This window comes from Acanthochromis polyacanthus, chromosome 11 (genome assembly GCF_021347895.1).
Source record: "Acanthochromis polyacanthus isolate Apoly-LR-REF ecotype Palm Island chromosome 11, KAUST_Apoly_ChrSc, whole genome shotgun sequence".
In the NCBI taxonomy this organism is placed as follows: domain Eukaryota; kingdom Metazoa; phylum Chordata; class Actinopteri; family Pomacentridae; genus Acanthochromis; species Acanthochromis polyacanthus.
The window spans coordinates 23,821,847-23,835,136 of record NC_067123.1 but is presented as its reverse complement, the minus strand read 5'-3'; the positions used below and the strand labels follow the sequence as shown (position 1 = coordinate 23,835,136).

Here is a 13,290-nt window from a genome sequence, read left to right as displayed (position 1 = left end):
ACACTGGTGGTTTGCGGATCTCTCCTAAAAAGAAGATGCTGTGAAGAATCTGTACACACACACACACACACACACACACACACACACACACACACACACACACACACACACACACACACACACACACACACACACACACACACACATCACCATCTATGTTGTATCACATGTCCCATGTTGAATTATGACTCCATCCAACGTACCTCATCCACTAACAATGAAGTATTTTCTCGAGTCTGGACATTCAGTTCAGTCATTTTATCAATAATTACTCGAGCTTTCTTTCGGAACTGTTTGTCGCGTGGCAAAAATTCTTCCCTAAAATAACAAACATTGGTTAAATTAACAAGACTAAACAGCACAATGCAGTGATGAATGTTTGTTTTAGTAATTAGTTGACTTACCTTTCGTTCTCTCTAGCAGCCTGGTAAAAGTACAAATAATACAAAACATTATCAAATTACACAATTCTCTGACAATCAAAAACTCAATTAGCAGTGTAGATTAACCATCAAGATATTTCTATCTATACATATATATAAATAAAACACTGACAAAAAAACATTGAATAGCAGCGACTCACCATTGTACGTTCCATGGAAATGAAACTATTTCCGTCCTTCCTCTTCATTCACTCTATGACTTCTACCTGGGCTGGTTTCCTTGATATGATGCAACTTGATCTGTGATGTATGTTTTCTGGAGGTGTGGCAAATTTACAGCAGCAGGAAAACACCTACCGGTACTTGTACAAATGAAATAAGTTCATACAACTTCTGAATCAGTCTGCTCTCCTCTTCTGCTAATTTTTCTCAAAAATCTCAAAAGTGAGTAAGTTGTGACTGAGCTACTTGGTAAGTTGATGTAGAAAAGACATCAATTTATTGTGGTTTGATTTGATTGAATTTCTCGACGGGGATAAATAAAGTTCTTGTTTTGTATTATGGTTTTCCAATTAGTGCATAAAAATTCAGAAGCAGAATTCAGAAAGTTAGACACTCAAAATTTCCTGGGCGTCTCATCACTTAACATGTTCCAAAAAACTTTCAAAAGAAACCTACGTTCATGACTGTGATGTGAACTTTATGCCTCACCTCACCCATCCCACCTACGCTAAATTCAATCCACAAATAGGATCATGAGAAATGGATTGCTTTACTGGAATGTCGTACCCCCTGTTTGCTCAACACTACGCAGAGTGGGAAGCCTCTGGTTCGTGTTGGGCAACACTGGCAAGAAATCATAGAAACATACGAAGACCACACACACCTGTCAGTTTCTCTGTTAAAAGAAAATGTGTTTACACCAAGAACACATTAACTGCTGGAGAAAGTACAATAGAGTGATAAACATTAACATGAATATAAATGCACAATATACCAGGTTTTTTCCTGTGTGACAGAGGGTTTTGTGTAGCAGGGTGTGGTAGCAGGTAGATGCAAATAAACAGCAGATGTAAAATTATAGGTCATTTCTTTAGCATTCATGGGTACGAAGAAAGAAAACTGACTTGTGTTGTCAATGGTAAATCATTATAATGTATATTTATTATTCAGCATGGTGGCTGATGTTGAAGTTTTTCCAAACAATAAACATTTCACAGAGAGCTATATTCTATTTAGGGGAAATCCTGCAACTGATCAAACAGGTTTGGGAACTCCTCAGGTGTGAATCCTACTATAATCAAGCTCACTAGGGGTTAAGAGGGTTGTACAAGTTACACAAAAGACCTTATGGACAAAAACACGCCGTAAAATTCCTATTTATTAATATTATTTTCCACTTTCACCAAGTTGAATGTTTTAACCAACATTAGTCCCGTTCATTGTGACCAAATATTCATTGGATTCATCAGGATTTTAACCCTTTACAGTTTTTCTCGATCGCTAACACGCATTTGTTGAAACTGAAGTCACATGTTCAAAACTCTTAACACAGTCTGCAAAAACATCAGTCCATGTGGACCCAACTGTGAATCACTTTCCATTGCTTTTACACAAAATGCATTCAGTGACCACAGCCACCAACATTCATGAACTCTTTTTTCAGTTACTAGTTCACCACCTGCAAAACACTAGACTTTCACAGAATATTTTTCAAATGCTGACACACTTTGTTCAAAACTGTTAAAAACACAATCAAAACAGAATGATGGGGAAAAAACACGGGGAATTTCTGCTGCAGTCACAGTGAAAAATTGAAAATAAAAATAAATAAAAAGATTAGTTATTCCAAACACAGCTGAGTGTAGTTGTCAGCTGAAAACCGATTCAGGTGATCTGTGTTTGACCTCATCAGAAACCATATAAAAGGAGATTCTCAAAAAGGTTCTACCCACAGTGTATTGCCAGAGAAAACATGAGATGTGACGTGGATGGAAACATGAGTCCAAATGCAGACGACAGGGTGTGAATGTTACAGTATGCATGTGGTTGTTGGTTTTTTAGTTTTACCTCTTGGTTTCTATTCTGCCCCTTGAATTGTGAAATTCTGCATTTTTTTGTTTACAGTAAACTTTAAATTTTTTTGTAAGGTCCCAAAGTACCGATGCAAAGGCACAGAGAAAATATGTAAATGTTGAAGTAAACTGCTGCATTCCTGTTTCATTCTAGTTTCAATATATTACAATAATTGAGAACACTCAAAGTGCAAAGATCTTCTTTTATAGTAAAATACTGATTTATCTAAAAAGAAATCATTCAAACTTGAAAGATTAAAATTTCCTTTATGTAATGCTCTGTGTTGTTGGTATTTTGTGGTTCAGTGTCCTAAGAGTGACAGTGTTTGTTTCAAAAAATGAGACTATTTGCTGGTGTTGTGGTTGGATGAGCTTATTTTGGGACATGTATGAAGTGTTTTGTTGGTGAGAAACAGTTTTGGGGATGAGATTAACTCTTTAGCTGAGACACATTATGGAAATGCAGGCTGTGTTAAAAGTTTTAAATATGTGACTTCAGTTTGGACCAATGCTCGTTAGCATTTGAAAAAAAACTGTAAATGCCAGTTTAGTTACAAGGTGTCACTACAAACACAAATGTTCTTTTATGCTCCAATTTATTTATGATCATCACAGTCTGATATGCTAACGAAAAGCAACGACGTCAGAACCACTTCCTCTAAGCTCATATGGATGTCTGGCAACATTCACCTACATGTGGGCAAAAAAATGTGAGTGGATGGATGTCTTGTGATGTGCAGTCCATTTTAATTTTTAACTCTCTAAACGTACACCTAGACACAAACACACACTTCAGTGTAGACACACCACACTCTGACATCTCCGACAAACCATTTTAGTCACATACATGCAGTTACAGAAAGCAAACACAACAGCAACAATTTTTAATAATAATGAATTTTAATCATCAAAATACATTCTTTCATATTTACATATGTATTTTTTAAAATTCTTAAAAGTAAATACAGTGCAACATTTTTATTAACAAAAATATTGCACTATATTTACTTATATAAATCATTTAGGAATCAGATCACTTTTTATTATCAGATCACTTTTTATTAAATATAATCTAAATGCATTACATGAACACATAGAATTTGCTTACTCAAGTAAGACATTCTTAGATGAATGATGATAATCATAGTACACAACAATATACTTACATACACATTTTTTTCTAATTATTGTTTACTATCATTTATTATAAAAATTTTCCGTGGAAATATTTTCAAATAGCATCATTTCAATATTACCAGTATATTACCAATTTTGTTTTTATTTGTAAGTGTGTGTGCACGTGTAAAAGTATTTGAGGCTCAAAATAATAAATAAATAAAACAAAAATAATAATAATAACTGAGATCTACCTTTGGTCGTCACATGATCCACGTAGATGTCCCTCACTGCCCAGACGTGTCCTGTAGCTCAGCGCTAGCACCGCTAGTCTAGAAACCGGAGACCCGAGGGAGGACTTCAACAACTGATGGTCCTGATGGTGAGCAGGTTTTGCAGCAGGATTCGTTTGTGCACGATGTATTCTCGATTACTGACAACATTATCACTGCAGGATTGACAGAAATACTGGTAACACTTAAAGAGGATACATTCACAGACATTGGTCCACTTTAACGAAGGTGGCAACTACTTGTATTAGTAAACAGTTAAAAAAACAAAAATATTTTAGTGCGTTGTGTAAATTTTAAAAAAAAATACATCCTTTACCCTTACCTTTGATGGTAAGCAGGACCACTGAAGAAGACCTGCTCAGCCTCCTGCAGGGACAGATTGTCCTGCATAGACAGGCCATATATGATGGCCTACCAAAAGAAAACGGTTCATGTTTAAGTAATATAATTGACATATACCATTTTACAGCAGAGCAAGCCATGCTAGACAGGCAAATACACAAATGGCGCCATAAAAGGCTTGCTATTTATGTAGCCTATAAAAGTGCAGGAGCAGAAACGTGTGTAATTGTATTACATGGCAAAGCCTACCTCTGGAAAGAGAACACCACAGATGAACAGCACTGCATCTGTAAAGCTCAGTTGTATTGGTATTCTGTGCAGTACAGTCTCTAAGAATGTAAAAAGCTTGTCCTGTTGTTCCTCACTATCCAGGTAGACAGGCATCTGGCAACAAGACTTCTGATGAATCCAAGTAGAGAATTTGCCACCAAGTACATCCTGAGGGCAACCCAAAGTACAGAAACAATGAATTTCTGGAACTCAGGAATTCTTTCAAAACACAGCCAAAAATGTTCTGTCCACTGATAATATTACTAACAAAGGCCCTAAGTGAATCTTTTCTGAGTCAGTCTGCAATGATGAGAAAACAGGAACATTTTCCAAATACCACCAAATGCTGCTCAGCTCCCCTTGACTGGATAATGAAGTCCACCAGTCTTGCTTCCTTTGCAGTGCACTCAGTCTCAGCCTGCATATGGAGAAGAACTTCCTCAGTGACAGCACCCCGCCTTGGCACTCTGTAAACGGACTTCAGGGTTCCTTGGAGCAGGCTTCTGGCTCCGTTAGTCCAAAAAGCGAACCTCTTGCCATACCTTTCAAACAACAAAATTCATCTAATATAAATAATGGTGGAAAAAAGCCAACACAGTGATGAAAAAATGACATGCACAAATACTCTCGACAAAGACTGCCATCCAGTCTGATGAACTTAATGTAGTTACCAGATGCTCTACTGACATGGCACTAATAGTGTGTTATCAGTTTGTAGAAGTGGAAGTGAACCCCTAACTTGCAACTAAAATTCATATACACGTTTTGTTTCAGGCTGTCGTACCCCTCTGTTTGGAAACGCTCCATGACAAGAAGACACCACCACTTCTGTATCAAAGGCATGTCCATCTGAAAGCAGAGTGACAATAGAAAGAAAAAACTGAGTTCAAAATGTGTCCTCTCTTCAAAATGAATAGTATGTGGCAACAACAAAAGCATTTGGAGAGAGCAGTTTCTTCTTTGTGTAAACTTTTTTAAAACTAACCTCCTGGAATTCAAACCCTTGGTTTGTGACAATGGAAAGTGTATACTGTAACAGATAAGATGGAAAACAAAGCATTTTATTTGCATTGTTGACAGAAGCTTAAACATACACGAAAACTGCTGCTTTCTCCATTACATGATGACTTCTATATGAAGTAAACAATAGTATTTTTGAGTAGCTAATTATGCTATTTTTGTCACCGCAATATCAACCCCAGTCTTCTCAGTCCAGCTCCCAGGATCAATTTGCTGAGCAAGATCTCTATAGAAAAAAAAACACAAAATTGAATTAAAGGATGTTTTGAGATTGTAGTTCTTCAGTGCTGATGCAAGTAAGCCTACAATGGCTGCCACATGTTTCAAAATCTATTTTACAGACTAAAAGTTCTGTGTGAGGTTAAGTTTTAGCAGCACCATGAACAGATGTTCAAAAAAGATTAAGATTCTATCCTGAAATAAGTGAAAATATCATTGATAAGAAAAGACATTAAATCATATGAAACTGATGCTGTGACAACCACTGAGGCATACCACAATAAGAAAGTGGTGAAAACAAACCATTACAGCAGACCTGGGCATCATACGGCCCGCGGGCCACATCCGGCCCGCCGGATGACCCTGACTGGCCCGTATGACAGACCTGGGCATTGTACGGTCCAGGCCACATACATTTGGTTGACTCTGACCACCAGTGTAAGGTTAACTGGAAATTACAAAATAAATGTAGCACCCTCCCAGTAACAGGCATGAGGCATGAGGTCTTCAGTTTAAAACTGAGTTTACTCGATCCTCAGAAACCCGTGAGAACTGGGTTAAAGAGGAAAAAATAAAGAGTATAAATAAAAAGGAATGCAAGTATGTACAACTCAGCTACAGCACATCACAATCAGAACATCACAGATTAGCATACACATTCCCACACTACAATATTAACAGCTTACATTAACACTTACGCACGTCATAAAAGAACAATCTATAAATTTACCTCGTAGGCTGCCTTGCTCTAGTGGGGGTCTAAATCTTCCTCTTTGTCTTATCTTGTCCTTGTCTTGGTTTGTCTTTTATGTTCACCTGTTAATCTTTAGTTACTCTTAGTCTGCTTTCTTCTTCAAGTTTGCTTCTGTGGCGGAAACAAAGGTACGGCAGCAATTAGTTCTGCATAAACTAAAACTGCTGATGAGAGGCAGTTACAATAAACATACTTTCTAATTTCACCTCATTCATGGACTAAAGCTGCACTACTTTTACTAGGGTGACCATATTCTGTTTCTCTGAAAAGAGGACACACTTATAGCTCGGGGTTTTCCGTGGGTCAGGGGGCTTTCTGTGCTTCAAACTTAGTTAAACAGATATTCTGAATTCCCCAGAAAAGAACACTTTACCTGGATATGCAGAAAAATAGCCCAAAACACTCACAAACAGTTGCTTTATAAATAATATATTTATTAAAGCAATTCTCCTAAACAATATAATCAGTCACATACAAGTATGGCATACTCTAGTCTTTAATAGTTATTGACTCAAGTTGTGTAGGAACACATGTATTCAGATGTTTAACAAAATAAGAAATAATCATCTCTCTTAAGTCTGACACTTACACCTTAGTTAGGAAAAGTGAGGTAGAGTATCATTCTTCAAAATAACCTCCCAATTATCAATTATGTAAAAATAGAAATAATGCCTCAAAATATTAAACAAAAAGAAAAAAGAGAGGTAGCCTATTCTTCAATGTCCATTTAGCCCATTCTTCAAAATAATGTGTCTTATGGCAAATGAAAAAAATATAGAAATAATGCCTCAAGTCAACAGTCCTTTTTTCCTTCTTTTTCCTTTTCTTATTAGCTACAGAGACATAAGTCCCAGCTTTGCAGACTGTACATTCTGCCTCCCATTTGACACGACCCGGACGAAAACAGGGGTACTTTTTTTGCATTTCATCAGTGAAATGACATTTGCGTTTCGGCATTTTCTTTCGGTTCGAGTGTTCTCTCGCAGTGTGCCTACCTGCCTGTCAGCCTGCGAGGAAGCGAATCTCCAGCGCCGTGGCGCGCGCCGGCGCTTCAGAGACGCGGCGCTGGCGCTCCGCAGCGTGTGCAGTGGAAATTGTCTGATAGAAGAGAATGGGTTCTAAGTGCTGCGCAGTACGATTCAAGAGCGCGGCGCTGCGCAGCGCGTCGGTTTCGCGTTATGTGGAATTTAGGGGATCAAAAACCCGGACATTTGAAGGATTTTATAAACGCCGGCCGGACAGGCCGGACAGCCTCTCAAAAGAGGACATGTCCGGGCAAAAGAGGACGTATGGTCACCCTACTTTTACTGTGAAGTTTTTTTTTTTCTTAAATTATAGTGATGTAATACGTACATCACGTGATTGAATGTTATCACAAGACGACTTTAGCCCTCAAAACGTCCGCTCAGGCTAAAAAAAGAAAGTTATATACCGAATGTAGGATTTTCAACAAAAATTGGACAGCTAAGTATTTATTTGCTGAAGTTGGAGGTAAAGCCGTGTGTTTAGTTTGTAGGGAGCAGATCGCCGTGTTTAAGGACTACAATTTGAGTCGGCATTACCAGACGAAACACGGGGAGAAGTATAAAAATTTGACTGATGCTGACAAAGCGCGAACATCGGAAGCTTTGCTAGCTAAGCTGCAAATGCAGCAAGGCTTTTTTACCAAGCTCCATACATCCAGGGATGCAGCAATCAAGATCAGCTTTGTGATATTCCACAAAATAGCCAAAAACAGAAAGCCATTCTCGGAGGGTGAGTTTATGAAAGACTGCATGGTAGACTCTGCAGCACGAATATGCCCTGAAAAAAAAGCCGCATTCGAGCAAGTCCTGCTGTCCAGGCGAACCGTGACGAGAAGGATCGAAGACATTGCAGGGTACGGAATCTGGAGCTACAGATGCAAAGTGAAGTGCCAAGTTTTGACTTTTTCTCCTTGGCTTTGGATGAGAGCTGTGATGTCCGTGACCCAGCCCAACTACTGGTATTTATCCGTGGAATAATGCTGGACTTCAAGATTACGGAGGAGCTGGCAGCGATGCGGTCGTTAAAAGGGATGACGACAGGGAGTGGTCGTCTCTTCACGGAGGTAAATGTGTGTATGGACAAGATGGGACTGAAATGGGACAGACCGGCTGGTGTCACCACAGACGGTTGTCCAAATCTTACAGGAAAAAATGTCGGACTTTTAAAACGTATGCAGGATAAAATGACTGAAATTGACCCAGATCAGAAATTGGTATTTTTACATTGTATTATACACCAACATGTGTTGTGCAAATCAGTGCTAAAAATTAACCATGTTATTGATGTTGTTACTAAAGTAGTAAACTTCATCAGGGCACGGGCACTAAATCCCAGACAGTTTGTACCACTTCTGGAGGAGCATGAGACTGAGCACAGTGACATTGGCTACCACACTTCTGTCAGATGGCTCAGCCTGGGCAAAGTGCTAAAAAGAGTATGGGACCTGAAAGCACAGATTTGAGAGTTTTTTGAGACGAAAGGCAAAGACATCTCAGAGCTTTCAGATGAGGACTGGATGGCAGATTTTGCATTTGCTGTTGATGTGACTGCACTGATGAATGAACTGAACACCAAGCTGCAAGGCAAGGGCCTTTTTGTTCATGAAATGCACACCCTGGTGAAGGCTTTCATGAGAAAGATACAGTTTCTATCAAGACACTCTCACTCACATGCAAACCCTGAAGGAAGTGACACCATCAGCTGATCACCCTGCAGGTACTCAGCCATGCTAGGAGCATTGCATGGTGAGTTTTCAAGGCGATTTGAGGATCTCAGAACAATGGAGGATGAAATGCACATGATTTCCTCTCCCTTTACCTGCAGTGTGTAAAATGCACCCAGTGATGTTCAGCTGGAACTCACTGACCTGCAGTCTGATGTAGTACTGGCAGACCACTTTAAGTCAGGATCTCTGCTGGATTTCTACTCTTCTCTCAAGGAGGAGAACTTTCCAAACATTAGAAGACATGCTGAGAAAATGTTTGTTCTCTTTGGCTCTACCTACATTTATGAACAAACATTTTCAGTGATGAAGTTTACAAAATCCAGATATAGATCCTCTCTCACTGATGATCATCTGTCAGCTGTCCTTTGCATCTCCACTTCAGACATTCAACCTGACTTTGATGCAGTCGCTAAAGCCCAGCAGAGATTAGATTTCTCTCACTGAACCAGAGAAAAGAATTTAAAAACACCAAATGAGGTAGTTAGACCACAAATGTATGCATGTTAAGGCACCAGATAGCAGTGAACTGGGACACTTTATTTGGAAGCCTCTTTCTCAAAATCACAGTTCAGTGACAGTTCAATATTTTGTTTCTTGCTTAATGTTTGGAGCACAAAGACAATATTGTGATGCCTTTAAAATGTTCAGAACCTTTACACAACTTTCCAACAGTATATGAAACTCAAAATGTGTTTTGGATTGAATGTGACTGAAATGTTCAGGAATATGAGTCACAAATAGTAAAAAATGTTAACATTTTGTCTACCATTGTTGAGAAATTTGAGTGAATAAATTACATTTTTTTGTAAGGGAACCTCACCTGTTCATTGCGTAACTTTATGGGTACGGCTATATTCGTGCAGTCTCTGGCTCTGCAGACATACGCTTCTCACGCAACTGCCTCTCATCAGTTATAGCCGCTTGTTAACCACACAGCGTGCTGAGAGAATAAAGTATGTCAGGCTTCTTTTAGTTTCTGTATGTTTCTATTGTCATGGGGAAAGTGCATCAGAGACATGTATTATTTTACTGTCAGTGAGCTGCAGTGTGTTTCCTGTGTTTCTAGAGGCAATGAGGCATAGGTTATTTTATTCTACTAAAAATATGTACATGCATTTTCACAGAATTCTGGACTATTGCAGTATAAATACAATAACAATGACAATCAGAAGAATTTGAATTGTGATTTTCTCAACCTCTCATTTAAACATATCAGTACTTGTTTATAACATTTGTATATATAGACACAAATTAAATATAATATGCATAAATATAAAGTATATAACTTTTATAACTTTGCTGTCTTGCACAAAGTGGATAGTCAAACTGAATAAAAGCACAAATACATTTAAATACATGATTTCTGTATCATTTATTTATTTTTTACTTCATTAGTAGCACTATATATAATAAAGAGAAGATTATGAATCAGCACCATGAAGCAAATTCATGGCTACACAGTATATGTCTGGGATAGGTATGACATTTAAAAGCAAGGACTCCAGGCAGAGCATCCACAGTTATACAGTCCAGTGTCTAATGGTGATCTAAATTCACCTTCAAAATAATAATTTGAAGGGCCCAATCATGGCCACATCAGGGTTTGAACTGCTGACCTTCAGAGCAGCAGTTCTAACACTTCACCATTGCACCACAGCTTCTACATTTCAGTGTTGATGAATATGGGTTGGTGAAAGTAGTTTTAAATTCTTGCCGGTACTATTACCAAAACCCTTGTCTCGCTCTAACTTCATGCATTTTAAAATAACAAAGTTAAAATACAAACAAATAAAAACATATTAATATTTTACTGTAGGCCAATGGAATAGGTAGGAATTAATAACACTTGAAAATATGGTAAACTTTTTGCTTTAATTGAAACACTGATAAACATCCAGAATGCAAAGCTCTAAGAACAGACATGAGGTCACAAGCAAACACTCAGAATGGAACTAAATATCAAAACACATCGCCTAAAAGATTTACCACAGAGGCCTAAAATAGTTATAGTAGTAGTAGTTAGCTTCTGATTTTCTGTGGGTAACCCATCTTCAGTGTCCCTGTCTTTTCTTTTAATCAAAGAGGTTATTTTCCTCGCATTATTACTTTTGACAAAAAATTCTTGTCTGTTTTGTAGTGTTTCTCTCCGTTTTTATTTAAATGAGAGAAATTATAGAAGAAATGTTAACATCAATATCTTAATGTCTTTAAATAACCATAGAATGAAAATACAACACAACCTAAATGTGAACCATTAAAAAGTGTTTTGCTTTTTTTCTACCCTTCTTCTTTGTTGTGAGTTCAAACAAAGGTTTCCAAAACATTTTACAAGAAGCCTACTTATTAATTCACTCCATATGTCCATATTTTGTATTTATTTATGCAGTACATATTTTTACTGATATAATCAATTCCATCTCTAAATGATTAATATTAAAGCATCAGTGTGTCAGCAGCATGTTCCTGTTGCAGCTGCAGGTTTGAACTACTTTATATCCACTTTGATATTCAGGGACAGCAGATAAATCATCACATGATTAATGAGAGAAGAACGAAGAAAAAAACAAGTATATCTGAAATAAAAGCAGAACTCTCCTTATAAGTTCTTTATAGTGAGCCTTCCCAAAGTGATCATTAGATCAGTTTTCCACCACAAACATTTCTTATATTCCTGCCATTCTATCAGCAACTCGGTGTGTTTTTGTAAATCACAAAAATTCCTGTTTTTGAATGCTCTGATGTCTTTTTCTACCATGATTTTTTAAATCTCAGAGTTACTACATTTACTGTATCTATGTGACTTCATTACCATTACATGAGTGTGTAAAATATAGATAAACTGCCGTGTTAGCTGTTCTGGGCTTCGGGGTCTTTCACACTTGCATGTTACATGTTTGATCAGGTCTCACCAGCTCCTGTCAAGTTCCAGACCGGAATGCAGTACCAGACCATTCTGGCTTACTTTCACCCTTGTTGTTATATTGTGAGGTACGTTCCATGTGCCCCCTTTAACTCTGAGCACCTGCCCCTGGAAAGGTCTCTGCATGGCCCTGTCCGGCAGGCTGCACAGTTCTGCAGTAATTGGTGCTGTTGTATCACGGCTCCTGGGTTTGAACTGGAGTCTGGTAACTTTCTTTGTGGAGTTAGCATATATTCTGTATGAGCAGACTGGTGTGTACTTTGCAGTGTACTTAGCATGTTGTCATCAAGGGGCCCACCTCCACGCAGCTGATGAAGCCTGGAGACAAGAGAGACTTGATGTCATACTGGATATTTAGCAATCTAGTATGAAACACCAAACTGAATCTTCCATTCATCCATCCATCATCAATGCACCGCCTAATCCTCATTTGGGTCACAGAGGGGGCTAAAGTCAATCCCAGTTGACTTAAGCCTGTTTTATGCTTACCGTGTCCACACGGTCCGTGCCTCCTCGAGCGGCCCTTCTCATGCAGACAATTTCCGCGTCGTGCACCTCCACATTTTTCCAACTACGCTTACAGAGGCGCGTGGAAAAACATGGCAGAGCACCAGGACCTACTCGTAGCTGAAGTCCAGAAATACGTGCACTTATACCGTTCATCACACAGAGATCACCGTGACAACCAGGTTATGAACAATTCATGTGTGAAATAAAAACTAACTGCTGAAATGCAACTATTCTGTAAAATGCCATGTTGTAAGTGGGGTAAACAATGGCAAACTTCTTCTACTTCAGTTTAGTATTAGAGTAGACTAGGTAGACGTGTTTGCAGTACACTGCCCAATGCAGTTTGGGAGCAGATGCCACGCAGACTATAAAGTCACACAAGATGTGACAAACTACCACGATCACATTCACACCTATGGAAAGTTGTCTTGACAAAGTTTAACTCAAAGATTGAACTTCTCACCAAGCATAAAAAACACCCACCTCTGTTTCTCTTTGCCAAGTAGGAGGTTCTGCAGGAGTCTGGACTTCTTTGCTTTCACCCATTTCTGATGCTCTTGGTCCAACCTCCTGCCCACAGGACCTTTCCTCACCTCAGCCCAGTCCTTCTCAGTCTACACATATATATATCAGAAA

At 38.5% G+C, this 13,290-nt stretch overlaps 1 long non-coding RNA gene across 2 annotated transcripts in view; it reads right to left on the bottom strand.

The window, feature by feature from the left end:
* Positions 1-10,696: 10,696 nt before the first annotated feature.
* Positions 10,697-13,290, bottom strand: part of LOC127536121 (uncharacterized) — a 141,244-nt gene continuing 138,650 nt past the window's right edge. For both annotated transcript variants that reach the window (XR_007945102.1, XR_007945101.1), the window contains exon 5: positions 10,697-13,268. This is a non-coding gene — a long non-coding RNA (uncharacterized LOC127536121). The remainder of the gene's footprint in view (positions 13,269-13,290) is intronic.